Here is an 18,817-nt window from a genome sequence, read left to right on the forward strand (position 1 = left end):
CCATCTTGATTTTATAAAAATGAATCCGACTGTAGACGCGCTGAAAGGACCTCGAGGCTCCCAGGGTCTCTGAACCGCATCGTGAAAAACGGTTGTGAAAAGCGCTCGACAAATATTCCGGGACCCCTCAGTGAGTGAAGAGACCTTCGTTCTAAGCATGAGGGTTCTGGGACGGGTTAAGGGACCAGGTCTCTCTCTGGTGGGGCCACCAAGACGGCGCAGGATGCTCAGAGGTTCCGGTGGGGGAACGCGAGCCCAGGTGGAGCTGGAGGTGCGCGTGCAGGGAACTCGAGGTGGAGCTGGACGTGCGCGTGCAGGGAACTCTGCCGGAGCAGGAGCAGACCCGACCCGGCACCCCTGCCGCGCACCGGGGGAAGCAGAGGCCGGCCGGCGGCTCTGGGTGGGGGCTGCGCTTGCTTTCCTCATAATGAAGACGGGCAGCCCCCGCACGGCGGCCAGCGCGCCAGACACGTGCCAAATGCCCCCTGAATTCAACGAAGCGACGAGGCTCAGGGGAATTCATTCTGTGCTCAGGTCCGCACGGCTGGAAGCGGGGCCAGGACCAGACCCAGACCCAGGTTCCGAGTCGCTCCCACCACACCCTCCTGTGCCCAAGGGGACAGAAAGCAGGGTCGTGCCGTGGGCGGCCTGGGTGTCGTCCGTACGCGTGGTTAGGAGCTGGGGAGCCGGGGGTCAGCTGCACGAGGACGAAACGCAGCAGGACCGGGACGGCTTGCAGGAGGGGCAGGAGGACAGAGCACTTTGGCCCCGTTTTTGTGCCCGAAGTGAAAGGACAGACGGGCGGGGGCGGCCTCAGATCCCACAGATGAGCCCAAAGGCTGACAAGGCCCCGTTTGGTCCGTAACCACCGCCCCCGCCCCCCCCCCCCCCCCCCCGTCTGGTGGCTGCACAGGCTCGTTGTGGGTGTTAAATGAGAAAACGCACACAAAGCAACCAGCCCAGTTCCTGGCTGCAGGGAGGGCAGGCAGGCTGAGAGGGAAGCGGAGGGAGGACAACGAGGGGGAGCTACGTGTCGGACGCCTGGGGGCCGCTGGTAGAGCCGGGGAGAGCCCACCCGCCCGCCCACTGGGCTTTCACAACCCGGGCCTGGGCAGGAAGCAGCAGCTCGTGCTCCGGCTGCTGGGTGACGGGTGATGGAAGAACGAGCATCCGGCGGGCCGAGGAGGCCAGGCCTGGGGATGCCAAGGCCAACGTCACCACGGTCCGGGGGCGCCTGGGGGGCGGGGGCGGGCAGGCAAGGACACACAGTAGGGCCAACCGACGCCTCTGGGACACTCTGCACGGGGGCACATGGAACAAAAGGGAGAAAGTGGGGTCAGGGACACACGCAGAAAGGAAGCACCTGCCGAAAACCAGTCCTGACCGGCTCCCAACCCTCACCCGCATGGCACGTTAGGCCCCACGTCCGTCCGCTGTCCTGTTGCTCTGCCAAACCGGATGTCTGAAGGGCATTCGGCGCTTCCCCAGATGCAAACTTCTCAAAGGTGGCATTTGGGGCCCATATTATTATTATTATTATTATTATTATCAGGGCCCGTATTATTTTCAAAGTCCTCTATGATGATCAGTAAAGAACAGGACTGTCATCAGGTGAGTCCGTCCCCCCAAGACGCGGTCCTGGCCCAGACGTCGCAGGTGCGCTCGGTGCCAGTCGTGCGGCCGAGGGGCCGGGAGCGCACACAGCAGGCGTTGCAGGACGAGCGGCAGACGGAGGGCCGGGTGCCGTTGGCCACGGGCGTGAGGACACACCCGGGATGACGGACGCGTCCAGCCGAAGTCCCCAGGCTCCCGGTGAGGGACTGTTCACCTGCGAGGAACTGCTCGCTCCCTTCTCCGGGGCGGAAGCTGGCTCTTGGGGGACAGTAGTGAATATTACAGTCTGCGGCCCGCCCGAGTCAACCCCGCCCAATAACACCTGACTCCCCTCTCACTTGTCATACTCACCTCCCTAGGGAAACACCTACGTTCCTTTAAATGTAAGCCACCTCGCGACACGTCTTTCTCCTTCCAGGGTCACAATGAACACAAGGTCAAGACGCACCAGTCGAGAAGGTAAGTTGAGAAGGTTCAGGAAAAGCCGTGAGAGACCAAACGCAGGAGATGGTGGAGGAAACGACAGGGAGAACGGGATTTTCCTCCTTCCCTTCCCTCCCTCCTGCGGACCACGTGCGGTGTCCCTTCCCATCCAGAGGACCCGCCAGGCGTCCGTGGGGAAGCTGCAAGCCGCGCTCTGGGCCCGAGTCAGGCGCACAGTAGGGGCACGATGACCCCAACCCCGAGCAGCGCGGGCAGCCTGGGCACGGCTGACGGAAGGGGAGTTTCTGCTCCGGGTGAGCCTACCCCACACGGTCACTTGCATGAGATGGGAGAGAAGCAGAAACGCAGCCGGGAGAGGGGGGACAGGACACAGAGCGCAGGACACGCCCGGGTCTGGGAGGAAGAGCGGGCCCGGCCAGCAACGGGGCAGGGAGAGGCCAGGACGCGGGGACGCCAGGTCAAGGCTGTGGCTCGGCACGGGCCGGCCGGGGCGAGAAATCCCACCCCGGAAGGCGGCAGCGTCCCAGCAGCTTTCCTGAATGAGACTCACTTCATTACACTGTGTCTGCTTCCGTCTCCCCAGGGCCCAGACGGTGGGGAGGCGCCCACCCTGCGCTCTGGTGCCATCGTGCCCAGTCGTTCCTCGTAGAAACGCAGCTTCTCGCCACCAGGGACCAAACAAGCGACTCGCGAGCCTCCGTGAGAGTAGCTGCCCTTGCGTCCACGGTGGGAGACGCTGATCCACCCGGACTCTGTCCTTAATGGGAGACCTGCTCCGACTTCCCAGCGTCGTGTCACGGGACGCGTCGATCGCTGACGTCCAGTAGGGGAGACATGCGGCCTGCGGGTCAGGCCTTCTTCACATCTGGACGTTCAACCCCCCGACCACAATCCTCCCCCTCCCCGCCTTGGGCCACACAGTGGGGATCCTGGGCCCACAGGCGGCAGGTGTCCTTGGGGTCTGGCCCCCCATTCAGCAAGGGCAGGTGAGTCACCAGAACTCTGCAGCCTCAGTCTCCTCCTTGGTGACTCGGGGGCAGTAGCGCAAGCTTGCAGCTTGGAGCGGCACAGAGTCCAACACGGGGCCTGACACTCAGTACATAGCGAACGCTACTCCTTCTGTCGTCCACACTCGGTGGTTCTCTGGTCCAAGTGCCCCCGGGCCCAGCCCCTCGGCCCCACCGGGCAGCTGGGTGCACGGACGGTTTTCCAAGCCTCGACACGGACTCCCCCGGGCGTCGGCCCAGCAGCGTCTGCTTTAACAGTAAGTCACGCGGTCGCTGAAGTTTGAGAGCCACTGCTCTGGGGAAGTGGTTTCCATCGTCTTCTTTCTAAGCAGAGGAAACCTTCCGAACAAAGCTGAAGCACGTGGCTGAGGCAGCGTGATGGTGCGGGGTGGGCCGGCGCCACCCACGGCCCTGGGCCCGGCCTCTCCCCTGGGCCGCCCCGAGGAACCGCAGAGGCGGGAACGGCGCTCTTTGGTCGAGTCCAGATGTCACGGCCTTGGGGGCGCCACCGAAGAATCTCAAAGACTCGACCAGGGTCCTATGGCAGATCCTGCCGCCGTGCAACAACGTGCCCTGGGGTCGAGTCGTCCTTCAGCTGAGTCGCTTCACACCGAGGCACCCTCCAGGTCACCGTCCTGCTGCCGTCTCTGGCTATTCCACATGCTCGGAGGCGAACGTCCCCAGATGCCCAGCTCTGCCTGCCGCCCGGCTGCGACCCCGCTCACACGCGGTCAGGACACCGACTTACTTCCTCATAGCAGGAACAGACTTCACGCCTCCGTCAAAATTGGGTGACGCACTTCTGGGACGGGTCAAGGCCCGCCAGCGAGCGCAGGCATGGGTGGAGGACGGCGGCCGGGGCCGGAGGAGCACTGACGCGGGCGACGAGGGGCCACACTGGGAGCAGACGCGTTCCCTGCACCACCCACGCTGCCACACTTTCCCCACAGGGCGATGTGGGAAAAAGGAGCCAAAGGAAGCAGAGCCGCAGCTCTCGAGAGAGGGGACCTGCTTCGGGTTGTCCCGCAAACAGCAGCCTCCGGGAGGACAGAGGAAGGGCGCCTAGTTGAGCGACCACGGGCCGGATCTGCCGTCTGTCGTCAGTCCCGAGTCCTCCAGCTCATGTTCCATGCGGGCTGCGAGTCATGGCTCTGACGACAGGCTCACCCTGACACACGGGGTCACCAGCTGCGGCATCACAGGGGGAGAAAACCCACCCAGGACTCATCAAAACTAAGTGTGCTTCCCAACACCAGAGACTATGGAGGACAGGGAGGAGGGGGAAGGGAGGAGGGGGTGGATGGGAGGAGGGGAAAGAGGGGAGGGGAGGAGGGGGAGGAAAGGGGGAGGAGGAGGAGGAGGGGCGAGGGGAAGAGAGGGAGGGAGAGGAGGAGTGGAGGAGGGGGAGGAAGGGGAGGGGAGGAAGGAGAGGGGAGGAGGGGGAGGAGGAGGAGAATCGTCATTATTTTAGAGGAAGACAGTGACACGATGAGGCAGCTGAGGAGGAAGGCCCGGCACCTGCCCGTCCTGCAGGGCCCCACGCACGGGGCTGGCTGGCCCAGAGGGAGCCTCGGGGTTTGGCAGCAGGACGGTGCACCTGCGGCTGTGGGGGGGGACAGGCCTTCCCCCCCACGCCCGTGGAGCCGGGCCGTGCACCATCACAGCCGTGGCACGCAGGGCTGCAGCAGGGCTAACCGCCAGCACGTAAAGTGAGAACGCCAAGTCCTCGGCTACACGAGTCACATTCCAAGCCACTCGGGAGCCAGCGGCGGCCTGACTGCCCACGTCCACTGCTGCGGAACGTTCCGGGGCATGGGGCGGCTCGGAGGCACAGCCCCCCGACAGGGGTGCAGCTGGGGAGAGGGCGGGCAGCTGGTGCCCACGATCACGGGGCCCTGCCCCTGGGGCTGCAGGTGGCAGCTTGCGACCCCCCCTCAGCAGGTGACGGAGGCTACACCGTCCGCTGGGATCTCTGCGGGGCAGGCTGGCTCCTCGGAGCGTCGGGTGCCTGGACCCCCCGTAGCACCCGGGCTGCGGGGAGCAGGTCCCCTCGCGCAGCTCCCGCCCCTGCCTGGTCCGGCCCACCTGCAGCAGCGGCCGCATCCTGTACTTCCGGGAGGTGCGGCTCGACGGTAACACATCCTAATAAGCACTCGACGACCCTTCAGGGTGCCGGATCCTAGAAGGATCCTAGAAACGTGAGCTTGGAGCAGCGTGGGGATAAAAGGCGGCACCTCCCATGGTGACCCCAGAATCAGCAGGAGCCGGAGGTCACCCCCGACCCCCGCATCATGTGTCAGCCCGTCCAGTTAATTAGGATGACGATGGCCACCGCTCACGGGGCTCCTAGTTCCCTGAGTGCCGGCAGGGTCCAGCACCTTACGGTCCTCGGCGTCCGTAGCCCCAGCAAGAAGGGGCGCCATCCCCATTTCCCAGGACGGAAGCCAAGGCAGCAACCGCAGCGACCGGCTCAAGGTCGCAGGACAGGACCTGCGCTCAGGCTGCTCGCCGCCCGGGGCCTCTGTCACCTGCACGAGGGGCAGCGCCGTCTCCCCTGTACGGGGCCGGCTTCTCGGCACCCGGGGACAACCAGGCGGGCCGGGCAGCTCCGCGGCCGACAGGAGTCATGCTTCTTGGCAGACGCGGCCCCCCTCGCGCCCCGCGGCCCCGAGCCCTCCCCACGTCCCCGCGGACGCCCAGCCTGTCACCGCCGCCCGCCCGGCTGGGCTCTGAGCGTGGCCTCGGTCAGGGTCAGCCCCCAGCTGACCTCCACCACAGACGGGTGCCCACGTCTCTAGCAAGGCTGCCTCACTACGGAGCCTCGTCCCTTGGACGATTCCTGTTCTTTTCTTCTGACGAAACACAGGGAAAAAGATGAAGCCATTTAAAGATAAGCTAAAATCCTCAATTTTAGACTTTTCTCAACACCAAAATTCAAGGTCAGAACTTGGGTGACTTCATCCCCCTCTGCCCTGCCTCCAGGATGAAGGCGACGACCCGGCCTAGGAGGTGAGAGCACAGAACGTGCGAAGGGCATCCCTCCCGCTTCGGCAGTGGGGGAAGAGGACGCAGACGTGTAGGGACGTGGACAAAGTGGCAACAGCGGCCTCGCTGCCCTCTGGATGTCCTTCCCAGTGCTCTGTGAGGCCTCCAAGCGCCTGACACGGTGGGGCGTCTCCTGTGGCCCCAGGACACCTCTGCCCCTCCCCTGCAGGCAGGTGTCCAGGTAGCCCTCGGCGTGGACGGCGTGACCCCCTCCCCCCTGCGGGCAGGTGTCCAGGTGGCCCTTGGCATAGATGGTGTGACCCACCTCCCCCCCACAGGTGTCCAGGTGGCCCTCGGCGTGGACGGCGTGACCCAACCCCCCCCGCGGGCAGGTGTCCAGGTGGCCCTCGGCATGGACGGCGTGACCCAACCCCCCCCGCGGGCAGGTGTCCAGGTGGCCCTTGGCATAGATGGTGTGACCCACCTCCCCCCCACAGGTGTCCAGGTGGCCCTCGGCGTGGACGGCGTGACCCAACCCCCCCCCGCGGGCAGGTGTCCAGGTGGCCCTCGGCGTGGACGGCGTGACCCAACCCCCCCCCCGCAGGCAGGTGTCCAGGTGGCCCTCGGCGTGGACAGCGTGAGCCATCAGTACCAGCGGGCCAGGCGGGCCCTGGGGAGGTGTCCTGAGGTCCTCTGCCCTGGTCCTGCCGCTCAACCGTCCCGGCACAGGCGGGGCTGAGTGCTAAGCGGTTGCGAGCCTGGCCAGCACCCACAGACCCCAGCTCGCGCGGAGGAGTCGACGGGGCTGCACACAGCAGGAAGCAGGGGGCCTGGGTTCCGAGCTCTCCCTGCCCGTAGCCAGCTCTACGACCCAGGACGAGCGGCAGCAACGCTACAGAAAGAGCCTCAGTTTCCCCATCTGTGAGGAGGGGGTAACTGCTTGGCCGGTGCCTGAGTCCATGCGGGCTTTGTAGCGACCCCACAGACCAGGAGGGGAGGAGGGGGGAGGAGGGAGGGGAGGAGGGAGGGAGGAGGGTGGGGAGGACAGAGGGGAGGAGGGAAGGGAAAGGGAAGGGGGGAGGGGGAGGAGGGAGCGGGGAGGAGGGAAAAAGGGAGCAGGAAGGAGGGAGGTGGGTGGGGAGGAGGGAGGGGAGCAGGGAGGAGGGCAGTGGGGCAGGGGAGGCAGCAGGAGGGGTGCGCTGGGGTCCTGCACGCAGGATGACCACGCTCAGGGGGGCCTTCCTCATGCGGCGCCGCAGGAACTCACTTCGCCTCCAGCACCGTCCGTGGGGTAAGTGCTGGGGTCGCTCCCCTCGTGGTGACGGACACGCGACACCCGGGGGGCTGCTGGACAGGAAGTGACTACTCAGCCCCAAGGTCTAGAGGGATCCCGGTGGCCGCGTGCGAGGGTGGGGCCAGCCGGGAGGGCAGGGCAGCGCCGCTGAACCTGGCCCGGCGCCCTCCAGCCGGGCTCCTTGTGAGCACCCACGGACTCGACTCCTTTTATTCACCGGGTTCCTGGTTTGCTGCGACGGGCTGCGACTCGGGAACAGCCTCCCAGGCGTCCCCCCAGGCGCTGCCCCCGCCCAGGGTTTCACGGAGGCTCCGTGGGGGACACAAAGAATTCAATCTGGTCCCACTGCTGAGCGAGCCAAGCTCCAGCTCCTCACCTCCAGAGGCCAGAGGGCCACGGCCGAGGTCCAAAGCTGAGTCACCCTGGCAACAGGCCCGTCCTTAGGTGGGGCCCAAGAGTCACCCGTTAACAGAACAGAACAGTGTTTATCACCCTCCTCCCTTCAAAATTCCCAGAGTTTTAGGAACTGGGTGCCAGGAAGGGGATGAACCCCAAATACGCGTATTATGAGCCAGGGAGCCGTTCACGGCGGCGTCCCCGGGGTAGGGCACTGACAGCACCTGCTGGACGACGGAAGATCTTTTCTGAACTTGATAAAAACCGAGGGAACGATGAAGAGACAGGACGTTTGTCCCCAATGAGCTAAGCCGTCAGCGGCAAAGACCCCCATGAGCCCCAGGCACGTCACGGGGCACGTGTCCTCCGTGTTCCCTCCCCTCCAGTGCATGGACCTGGAGGCCCCGTCCCTGTCACGCGGTGCCCCAGGGACTGTGAAGAGCACAGACTTCGGGGTCACGCCGGCTTCCAAGCAAGATGCCACCACCCGCGGGTTCTCCCGCAGTTCTCGGCCTCGCCCACCTTGCTTCCTGGCCCGTCAGGGCAGCCAGCACCGCCGACCTGGGGGGCGTCCGCAAGGAGGACCCAGAGCTCCGAGCGCACCCTCGTCGTCAAGCTAACTCCTGGAACACTATTTGCTGCCAAAGGCACCGAACTGTGTGAACGGCTTCAACTGCGATTCAAGATGCCGGGTTGGACGTGAACAGTGTGATCCCACGCCAGTGCTAGGGGTCCTCCGCGCCCGAGCGCCTGCAGCCAACACGCTGGACGTTTACGTCATTTACGCACATCAGTGACCGATTCCTCAGCTCAAGATCGTGTCTCGTCAATTCTGAGGATACTGTGTTGACGTCCCCGATGGTGGGACGACCGAGGACCCAGCCTGGTCCCCAGAGATGCCTAATGTCCTCGTCCCTGGACCCCGTGACTATATGACACGGAAGAGGGACTTCACAGCTATAATTAGGGTCACCCCCTTAATACAGGGGGTAGGGGCGGCGTCTGGATTATCCGGGTGGGCCCACCTGAAGCAAACGATTCCCTAAAAACAGAACTTTCTCTTGGCTGGAGGCAAAGATGAAGCAGACGGAGGCCGAGCATCCTGCGGAGAGCCCAGGCCGGAACGGCTGCCCCCACCAGGCCCGTGTGACCCGGGGCCCCAGGTAAGGACCCCAGGAGCACTCACCTCCCGTGGGTGGAGCACCCGCAGGTGCCAGGTAAGCCGGGACCGGGACAGAAGCTGGTCCAGTGCTTGTCCTCGTGGAGCGGGCGCCCAGCCGCAGACGGAAGCCCCGAGAGCGCCCACTGCCCAGGGTCCGGCACCGACACGCGGGGCGGAGGGTGGGCACCCGGCTGGGCTGCCCCTCCTGGCACCTCCCGGCCTCCACCGCGTGAGCCCCGGGAGGGAGATCCCAGCGGCGCGGCGCTGCCGTGACCTCCTTCCTTCCTTCCTTCCTTCCTTCCTTCCTTCCTTCCTTCCTTCCATCCTAGGAGACGCAGGTGACAGGACACAGGACGGGCCTGTGCGAAGGCCGACGAGCACACCGAGGACACCACGGTCGCCTGTTTCCTGAGCCACGATTTCTCTGTTGATGGATTTTATTCTTAAAAAGAGGACAACTGGCCTCAGGAGCACGCCCACCCCAGGGCTGACGCAAGGGCCCTCGAGGGCAAAGGCGAATCTGCGACGTCAGGCCCAGGGTCGTCACCGAGCCCGAGCCCCGGCCGCTCTCCTTCCACCGCACTTCGGGACGGACGGGTGGACGACGTGGGGTCGACAGCTCCCTGAGGCTGAAGTCAAGGCCAGAGCAAGAGCCCAGTTCAGCGTAAACAAACCAAAAAAACGTGGCGCGTAGAGCCTTTCAGGGCGTACACATCGATAGAAAGCTCTAGATTTCTTTAAAGATCCCGCAGGAAATGCCGCTGGAGTTGGCGTACGCTCAACCCCGTCTCCTGCTCCCGTTTGAGGGGGAGAAGCTCCAGAAGCTCGTCCTCACGGCGGTTCTGGACGAGCCCCAGCTCCACGACGCCACTGGCCCCAAACTAGTCACGAATCAGACGCCAGCGCCGGGCACAAAACCCTACTTTCCACTTCCCTCGGTTTGCGCTGACAGCTTGGCAGCCCCGGGACCTCGGGCCCGAAAGAGCGAGCACGTCCGAAGCCCGCGTCTAAGGGGCTCGGCGGGCAGCGTGGGCGACAGGCCGGTGTCCGGGGAAGGCCGGCAGGTGCCCGCAGGAGGGTGGCCGGGCTCCGACCGCGGCCCCAGGCGCCCACCTCGCTCCTCCTTCCGGGCCGTCCAACAGCTGCAAGTTCCCGCTTCTCAGCAGGCCGAGGGCACGGGGCCGACGCGGGGCTTGCCAGGGGGCCGGGGGCAAAGGCTGGGCCGCACGGTTGCCGGAGGGAAGCGCCATGAGTCAGCCCTCCCGGGGGGTCACGGGCCGGCTCGCGGGGTGGCGTCTGGGAACCGGTCCTCCAGCTGCACCTGCAGAGGCACGAGGACCCGCACAGCCCTGGGCGTAAGGGCGGGAGGGCGACTAAAGCAGGGCGCAGGGGGACGGGCCGTGTGGGGCAGAGAGGCCGGCTGCAGGTGTGGGAAGACCTGGGGGCGCGGAGGCGGAGCAAGCCGCCTGGGCATCACCGTTACCCGTGGCTGAGGGCTCGGGCCGGATAAACACATGCCCTAGTAGGAGAAACGACGAGGGGCGCCCGGTGGCTCAGGCGGGACCGCGTGGGACTCCTGCCCCGGATGCTGGGCTCAGGCTCCACCCTGGGCGTCGAGCTCGCTGCACAAAACAGCCCCAGAGCGGAGAGGCTGGACGAGCCATTTGTCACAGGAGCGTGGAGGAGGGGACAGGACAGGCCGGGAAGACACGTGTCCCGGGAGGACGTCGGCTCAGAAGGGGTGCGGGGCCCGCAGGGCATCAGGAGAGAAACCCCGGCCAGGGTGCGGGTGAGTGCGGCCCCCGGCACCTGCACCTCCCCTGCCGGGCGCCCTGTGGGCGTCCCCGGGCCCTGGTAGTGGCCGCGGCCGGGGACACGGGACAGCAGGAAGTGGGAGGAAGAGGCAGGGAGGCCGGGCCCCTCGCCCCACACGGGCAGCCGGCCACGGGTGGGTGGTAAGGGCCGCAGCAGGCCGCTCAGCGGATCCGCATGTTCCAAGAGCGGGGGGCGGGGTGCAGGCGCACAGGACACGCTGCTGGCTCCAGATTCCTGGGGACTCGGGCCTCCGGGAATCCCACGGAAGCCAAACCATCCCCGGGAATGCAACAGGTGGCTCCGCAGGCTGGGAAGCCCGGGGGGAATCCGCCTGGTGTGTCTGGGGATCTGCGCGGCGGGAACGAGGCCACGGGGGACCAGGGTAAAAGGCAAAAGGCATCTAGGAGCCCGCGCGTCTTCCTGGTCACACACGCGCTGCCTGTCCGTACGGGGCAGCGGCCCAAGGCCCCGAGCGCACCTGCGCCCCCGCCACGCACAGGAGTCCAAGGCGGCCCTGGCAGGAAGCCTCGATTCAGTCCTTCCGCTATGTGGCCCGGCGTCCGCCTCTCCCGACAACCTGAGCAGCCGGTGGGGACCTTACCCTCCCGTGCAAAGCCCCGTGGCCTCGTGTGCAGGTCGCAGTCTAAGAATTCAAAAGATTTCAACAGTCTGGGTGCAGGACACGCACCAAGTCGGCTGCTTTCCACGCTTTTCCAATTTGCCTGAGATTCAGGTCGAATGAACCCAGGGTGACGGTTTTCTATCAACGAGGTCCTCACTGAGCCTCACTAAAGTCCACGCAGCTTTTGGGTTTTGAGTCCTCTCTCCATCCTTGGATTCACTGGCCCGTGTTGATAGCGAAATTGTGTTGCTCCCCTGCAATGATCTTTTTTTTTTTCTGCAAAAAGCAGGCAAACTTTGAGGTCATCACAGGTCCCAGTGAAAGGGTCCCAGTGAGAGCCAGGGCTTAACGTCCGGGGCTCAGGGACACCGTGACCCCATAGCATCTGCAACTAAATAAAAGCCCGATTATTCTCTACTGGTAACGTGGAGAGTCCACTGCGGGGGTCACGTGGCGCACACGGCCCCTCAGAGCGAGCCCTCCAGCAGGTAGACAGTCGGCGGTGGACCGACAGCCCTCGCCAGCGAGCGTCTGTGATGCCGCCACCCCGGTACCCCGAGCCTACACCCCTGTCCTGGGCCAACCCTAGGGGGCCCTGTGTCAGGCGACGGGGACTGAGGACGAGGATCACGCACGCGGTAAGGAAGCCAGGTCTCTGCCGTGACCCCCGGGGCGTGGAAACCACAGAGGCGGCTCGGCGACCGGGTCACCGAGCGGACCCTAAAAGACGTTCTCTTAGCTGCTAACTCTCCGGCGGAATCGGAAGCCCCGAAGTCGTGACCGTCCGCCACACCCTGGCTTTCATCACACAGACTTCTGAAAGGCAGACCCATGACAAGACGACAGAGGCCCTCCCTGGCCGAGGAGGGCAAGCAGACCCTCACTTTCACGGGACCCGATAAAGCCGGACGTGACAAACCGAACGCTGAAGTCGCGCTAGAAACGATTTTTAAGACACTTGGCAACTGACGGAAAAACCCAGCTGGAAGCGGCCTCCAGTGCCACCGCCCGCTGCCCTGGAGGCCGCCGCCCGCCCGCCGCTCCGGCCCTCGGCCCCAGCGGGGACGACGGGGCCTGGGCGGACGAGGTTGAGAACAGGACGTGGCCGGTTTCTTCACCGGCACCCTCAAGGCCTCCCTGGGCGTCCAGCCGTGGGAGACTTTACGGCCCACGTCAGGCCTGTGGGTGTCTGAGGCGACCTCTCGGCGCCGATGGAGAAGCCCCTCCAGGCGGGATGAGAATCGGGGGCCTCCTTCCCGTCTCCCCCTGGGTGTGACTCGTGGCTTCTGCATGGGACTCCCAGCCCCCGTCCCCAGCCCTTCCCTGGATGCACCTGCAGGGCAGCTCCAGGCAGCTGTGCCGACTGCATGGACACGGGGTGGGAACTACTCGGGGTCAGACCCTGGTCTGGGCTCCGCGGGACCCTCGGCCTCCTTGTGAGGGCTGAGCGAGGTCGTACAGGTGACGGGCTTAGATCTGGGCCCAGGACACAGAACAGCCCAAGGTATGGACGCACCGTGGTGCTCTAACACCTTCCTGTTAGACCACGTGCACCTGCGTCTCCCTCGGGAATGTCCCGTCCTGGAGGCACGTGACAGGCGAGGGCCACGCGCGTTAGGGCAGGGCCCAGACCCTCCAAGTGACCATTTCCAACCAGTCTCAACGTTGGGAGGCCGGGTCTGCATGCGAACCTTAACTCCAAACACATCTCAAGACGATAAACCTACGGGGGCACCTGGCTGAGCGGCCAACCCTCCACTTCGGCTCCGGCCCGGGACGGAGCCCCCGTTGGGCCTCGCTGGGAAGCGAGTCTGCAGCAGGACTCGCCCTCTCCCTCTGCTTCTCCCCCACTCTCTCTCTCTAAGCTAAATAAGTAAATCTTGGGGGGGGAGGGGAGAAAAAGATAAACCTACAAAATTCTGAAAGGGCCTCTCTTTCACTGCCAAACAACTCTCACTACCAAGGTTTTAACATTTCAGGACCTTCAACTGCTACTCAACTAGGTATTTTTTTTTTTTTCCTAAAACGAAATCCTGCTATTTGCAGCCAATAAACCGGAGTTTTTACTGAGTTACCGTTACACAAGGGGACTTCATACACACACTCACACACTCATTGCAGAAACTGGATAGAAAAGAGGGAAAGCACCAGAATCCCACCATCCACTGGTCTGTATTTTCTGCTAGACTTTTTCATCTGCATGAGCTTTTTTGCTGAGCTGGCTAGAATTGTTAATAATGCGCTGTGACTGTGCACACCGCCCTTCCCCACCTGGCCCACCCTAACATAGCACTTCGTGCATTAGTGACTTCAAGTGTATCAATAAGAAAGGAGAATGGGATCGAGATCTGGAATTTGTTGAACAAATGAATGTAGCAATCCATCCCACATTTTAAAAAATGCGATAACAATTGCCTAATGACATTCTCTTACTTTGTTAGCGCGGTTTGGCAGGACTTTTTAAATTACCGAGCTTCTTTAGATTTGGGGGAAACATTAGAATTTCCTATAATTGTTTTCCTGGTTATAAGAGCAATACATGCTCATTATATAATATTCAGAAAGAGAAAATCTCAGGAAGTAATGATTTAACATTAATATTTGTTGAACACAGACTATGTGCCACTCGCTGTTCTAAACGCTTTAGGTAGATTCACTGATTTAACTGTCACAACACCTCGCGGAAGCAGGAGGAGAGGAAGCAACTTGCCACACTCTACACACCTAGAAGCATAAGCCGGGAATCCGTCACTGTGCTAGGAGGTCGTAGGAGTGAAAAGAATCAATAATTTATTCAATCAGCTCCTTCACTGCTTCAGAGTATAATGTCACAGGCAAGAAACAATTCATAGTAACACCGTACCCTTTAACAGTCACGCAAAAATACCACGCGGCACCGTTTCCGCATCCCTGCGGGGCACCGAGTAAAACGAGGCGTCCTCTGTTACGGGAGCTACCGTTCCGATCCGTCCAACCCCCGCACCTGTGGACATCAGGGATGAAACAACAGGTGCTTAAGACCATTTGCATTAAAGACGGAAGCATCTCTTCCAAATTTCGCGAATGATTCAACAATGTGGCGAGTCCTCGAATCAGCTGAACACCCGCGATCGCAAACGTACGTTCGCAACCAGTCACGACTCCTTTACGAAACGTTCACAAAAAGCTCCCCGTCGGTCCTAAACACTTCTGGTGGCTTATCAGTTGGCACCGAACGTCGGTTCATGAAACAGAACTGGAAACTCTTAGACCACATTTTTTTTTCATGCTTTAATTAAAAATCATACTTGGTTAAAGATAAATATTTCTGCTCCTGGTGTAATTTCCTACCCAGGGCTAATAGACACAACTTTTTAAGATATAAACTCTCTTTAAATTTATTTTTTTTATTTTTTAAAGATTTTATTTATTTAATCATGAGAGACACAGAGAGAGGCAGAGACACAGGCAGAGGGAGAAGCAGGCTCCACGCATGGGGCCTGATGTGGGACTCGATCCCGGGTCTCCAGGATCATGCCCTGGGCCGAAAGCAGGCCCTAAACGGCTGAGCCACCCAGGGATCCCCTCTTTAAATTTAAAATATGATTAATAATTCATATTTCTGGCTGCCTGGCTCTAAAAACTACTATACGACTATAACTTCAGCACTAAAAGCATATCAGATTAATCCATTAATCACAATTATTCATACCACTGTGGTGGACACATGACGCGTATATATACAGGTATCTGGTGCCTCTAGATAGATAGAGAGCTCTACCTACAAAATCAGGCAGCTTCTTTGGAATTTAAAATAGCTCTCCCTAGCATTTCCAGGAGGCTTAAACTGGCGTCTTGTAATTTATCCAACAGCCTGCCGCTGGAGTAAGCTAGAGAAGTAAAATATCTAATCATGTTGACTATTAACTGTGTGTTAGGTGCCGTCGACGTGTTTTGCAAAGATTGTTCCGTATATTCCCATAAAAATCCTTGAACGAGAGACCAGTATCATCCCCGTTTTACAAATCAGGCTTAAAAGCTTAACTAAATATTCCCATCTAGGGGAATGGAGTTTCTGCAACCAAAATTCATACTCCAAACCACTGTTAAAGGGCTTCTCTTCCAAATCAGGCCTCAAAAAAAAAAAAAAAAAAAAAAAAAGAATTCTGGCTTCTACAACTCACCTCCCTAAATTCAGCTTCAACTGACATACAAAACTTAACACACACAAAAAAATCAACACAAATCTGACAATTTATCCAGCAATGATACGCTTCTGTTTGAAATCTTAATTTTTTTTTCTTTTCAGAGAGGTTTTCAACATGGAAAACAAAGTTAATCTGGCATTAGGGAACCATTTCCTCCGGTGTTTTGACTAGGAAGCTCTTTGCTGTCACAACTTGACAAACCACCCATGTCCTTCAACAAGTGAGAGCACAAGCCCAACACCACCCATCTCGGCCTCGGAGGCTAATCTTCCAGACCAGATCGCAGCGGGCTCCGCGGAAAGATTCACGATATCAATCTTTTCGGTCTCTTGTGAAACACAGTTTCACATTTTTATGTATTTGTACACGAATTCCAATGCCGTCGTCCCATACCTAGGGGAGAACCTGGGTCAAATGCAGTAAAAACACGACGACGTTTTTTTTTTTTTTATAAGGCCCAAACACGCAGTTGTTAAGACTGTTGAGCACTTTTTGGACTGAAACCAGGCTTTTATGGTGCTGGTTCACTGTGAGGGGAGCCAAGGGACCGAACATTGGATCCCAAAGTCCTTTTATCACTAAAGTCTATAAAATGTTTGATTACTTTAAAAAGATTATGTGTGTGTGAATCATATGTTTGCTGAAAAACAGGAGGCTTGTTCATACACACAATTCGGCCTTAAAAAAAAAAAAAGAAAAAAACACTGCGAACCCCAAACAGCTCTTTACGGGACTGGGATTGTTTGGGAGACAGAGGCCCCCGCTGCGGTCACTCGGTCACTCGGGTGCCCCGCCCTCCTGTCCTCCAGGTGGGGCCGTGACCTGCGGAGGGGGAGGGGGAGGGGAGGCGGGGGGGGGGGGAGCCGAGGGGGAGGGGGAGGGAGCGGGGGGGGAGCGAGGGGGAGGGGGAGGGGGGGAGCCGAGGGGAGCGAGGGGGAGGGGGAGGGGAGGGGAGGCGGGGGGGGGAGCCGAGGGGGAGGGGGAGGGGAGGGGGGAGCCGAGGGGGAGGGGGAGGGGAGCCGGGCACACCTGCGGGCGGCCCAGAAAACGGCCCAACTGGGCTTGCAGGCCGCGGACCCCAACCCGACCCAGACTCGACCTGACCCGACCCCGGTCGGCACTGGCGCCCCCAGACGCATCGCAGTCGGTCGGTCGGCGCAGGTACAGCGGCCGCGGGGCGGGGCGGGCGGGGCTCGGCGGCGGCGCTCGGGCTTCCAGGGCCGCGTCTGTGCAGCACCGCGCCCGCCCCGGGACCGCGGACCCGGCCGCATCGGCGCCCCTCGGGGTCCCGCCCCTCGGGGTCCCGCACCCCAGGTCCCTCTCCTCGGGGTCCCGCACCCCAGGTCCCTCTCCTCCGAGCCCCGCACCCCAGGTCCCGCCCCTCGGGGTCCCGCGCCCCAGGTCGCGCCCCAGGTCCCTCTCCTCGGGGTCCCGCGCCCCAGGTCGCGCCCCAGGTCCCGCCCCTCGGGGTCCCGCACCCCAGGTCCCTCTCCTCGGGGTCCTGCGCCCCAGGTCGCGCCCCAGGTCCCGCCCCTCGGGGTCCCGCGCCCCAGGTCGCGCCCCAGGTCCCGCCCCTCGGGGTCCCGCGCCCCAGGTTCCTCTCCTCGGGGTCCCGCGCCCCAGGTCCCGCCCCTCGGGGTCCCGCGCCCCAGGTTCCTCTCCTCGGGGTCCCGCGCCCCAGGTCCCGCCCCTCGGGGTCCCGCGCCCCAGGTTCCTCTCCTCGGGGTCCCGCGCCCCAGGTCCCGCCCCTCGGGGTCCCGCACCCCAGGTCCCTCTCCTCGGGGTCCCGCGCCCCAGGTCCCGCCCCTCGGGGTCCCGCGCCCCAGGTCGCGCCCCAGGTCCCTCTCCTCGGGGTCCCGCGCCCCAGGTCCCGCCCCTCCGGGGCCCCGCACCCCAGGTCCCTCTCCTCGGGGTCCCGCGCCCCAGGTCGCGCCCCAGGTCCCGCCGCTTCGGGTCCCGCGCCCCAGGTCGCGCCCCAGGTCGCGCCCCTCCGCGGGGACCCCGAGCTCGCCCCGGGTACGGAGGAGGCCGCGGTCCCGGCGGGCGGGCGCCCTCGACGCCCCAAGGGCCGCGCCGTCGCCACCAGCACGGGCTGCGGTCCCCGCGCCGCCAGGGTCCCTCGGGGCTCCCGGAGCAGGGGCTCGGCCGCCTGGCGCCCCGCCCCCCGCCCCTGCGGGCACCACCCCGAGGCCTCCGGCCGCCCGGCCCCGAGGGACCTGGGGCCTCCCCGCAGACCCGCGCCCCCCCGCCCGGCCCGGGAAGGAGCGGAAGGGAGCGGGGAAGGGGGCGTGGCGCGCGGGCAGCCCCAGGGCAGCGCTGGGAACCCCGGGCCGCCCCCCCCCGCCCCCGCCCCCGCCCCCGCCCCGTCGAGGGCCCGCGCCGTCCGCCCCTCCCCCTCCCCTCCCTCTCCCTCTCCCCCCTCCCCCTCCGCGTCTCGGCGCCCAGGCCCCGACCAGTCCCCGCCCTCCGGGACACGCTCCCTCCCTCCCTCCCTCCCTCCCTCCCTCCCTCCCTCCCTCCTCCTCCCTCCCTCCTCCTCCCTCCCGCTCGCTTCCCAGCGCCCGGAGCCCCGCCGCCCCCGCCCCGCCCCGCCCCCGCCCCGCCTGCGCCCCCGCGCCCCCCGCGCCCCCCGCGCCCCCCGCGCCCGCGCCCACTCGCCTGCCGCTGCGCCGCCGCCGGGGACTCGGGCTCCGCGGGCTCCGGGACGGGCCGACCTGTCCTCCGCCTCCTCCTCCCGCTCCTCCGGGCGCCGGCTCCGCCTCGCTGCCTCGCTCGCTCGCTCGGGGAGGCGGGGCGCACGGCCCGACGGGCGGGGCGGCGGGGCCCGGGCCTCCCTCCCGGACGCCCCGCCCTCCGCCTCTCCCCCGTCCTCCCCCTCCCCCCCCTCCCCTCCCCCTCCCCCCTCCCCCCTCCCCCTCGCCCCCTCGTCCCCCCTCCCCTCCCTCTCCTCCCTCCTCCCTCCGTCCGTCCCCCACTCCCCTCTCCCCTCCCCTCCCTCTCCCTCCCCGTCCCCTTTCCCTCCCCCTCCCTCTCCCTCCCTCCCCCCTCCACCTCTCCCCCTGTCCCCTCCTCCCCTCCCCCCTCCTCCTGTTCCCCCCCCTCCCCTCCCCGGCTCCCCCTGTCCCCTCCTCCCCTCCCCCCTCCTCCTGTCCCCCCCCTCTCTCCCCTCCCCGGCTCCCCCTCCCCCTTGGGCGGAGAGGCGGGAGCAGGGGCGCTGCAGGGACGAGCGGCCCCACCGCCCTAGGTCGCGGGCCTCGCTCCCCCGCCCTCCCCTTTCCCCGTCCCCCCCCC

The 18,817-nt window shown here is 63.6% G+C and overlaps 1 protein-coding gene across 1 annotated transcript in view; it reads right to left on the bottom strand.

The window, feature by feature from the left end:
- Nucleotides 1–18,358, bottom strand: part of GNG12 (G protein subunit gamma 12) — an 82,242-nt gene extending 63,884 nt beyond the window's left edge. The window contains exon 1 of the mRNA XM_055339616.1: nucleotides 18,185–18,358. The gene's annotated coding sequence lies outside the window, so the exon portion shown is untranslated. The remainder of the gene's footprint in view (nucleotides 1–18,184) is intronic.
- Nucleotides 18,359–18,817: the final 459 nt, after the last annotated feature.

This window comes from Nyctereutes procyonoides, unplaced genomic scaffold (genome assembly GCF_905146905.1).
Source record: "Nyctereutes procyonoides isolate TBG_1078 unplaced genomic scaffold, NYPRO_anot_genome, whole genome shotgun sequence".
Taxonomy (NCBI): domain Eukaryota; kingdom Metazoa; phylum Chordata; class Mammalia; order Carnivora; family Canidae; genus Nyctereutes; species Nyctereutes procyonoides.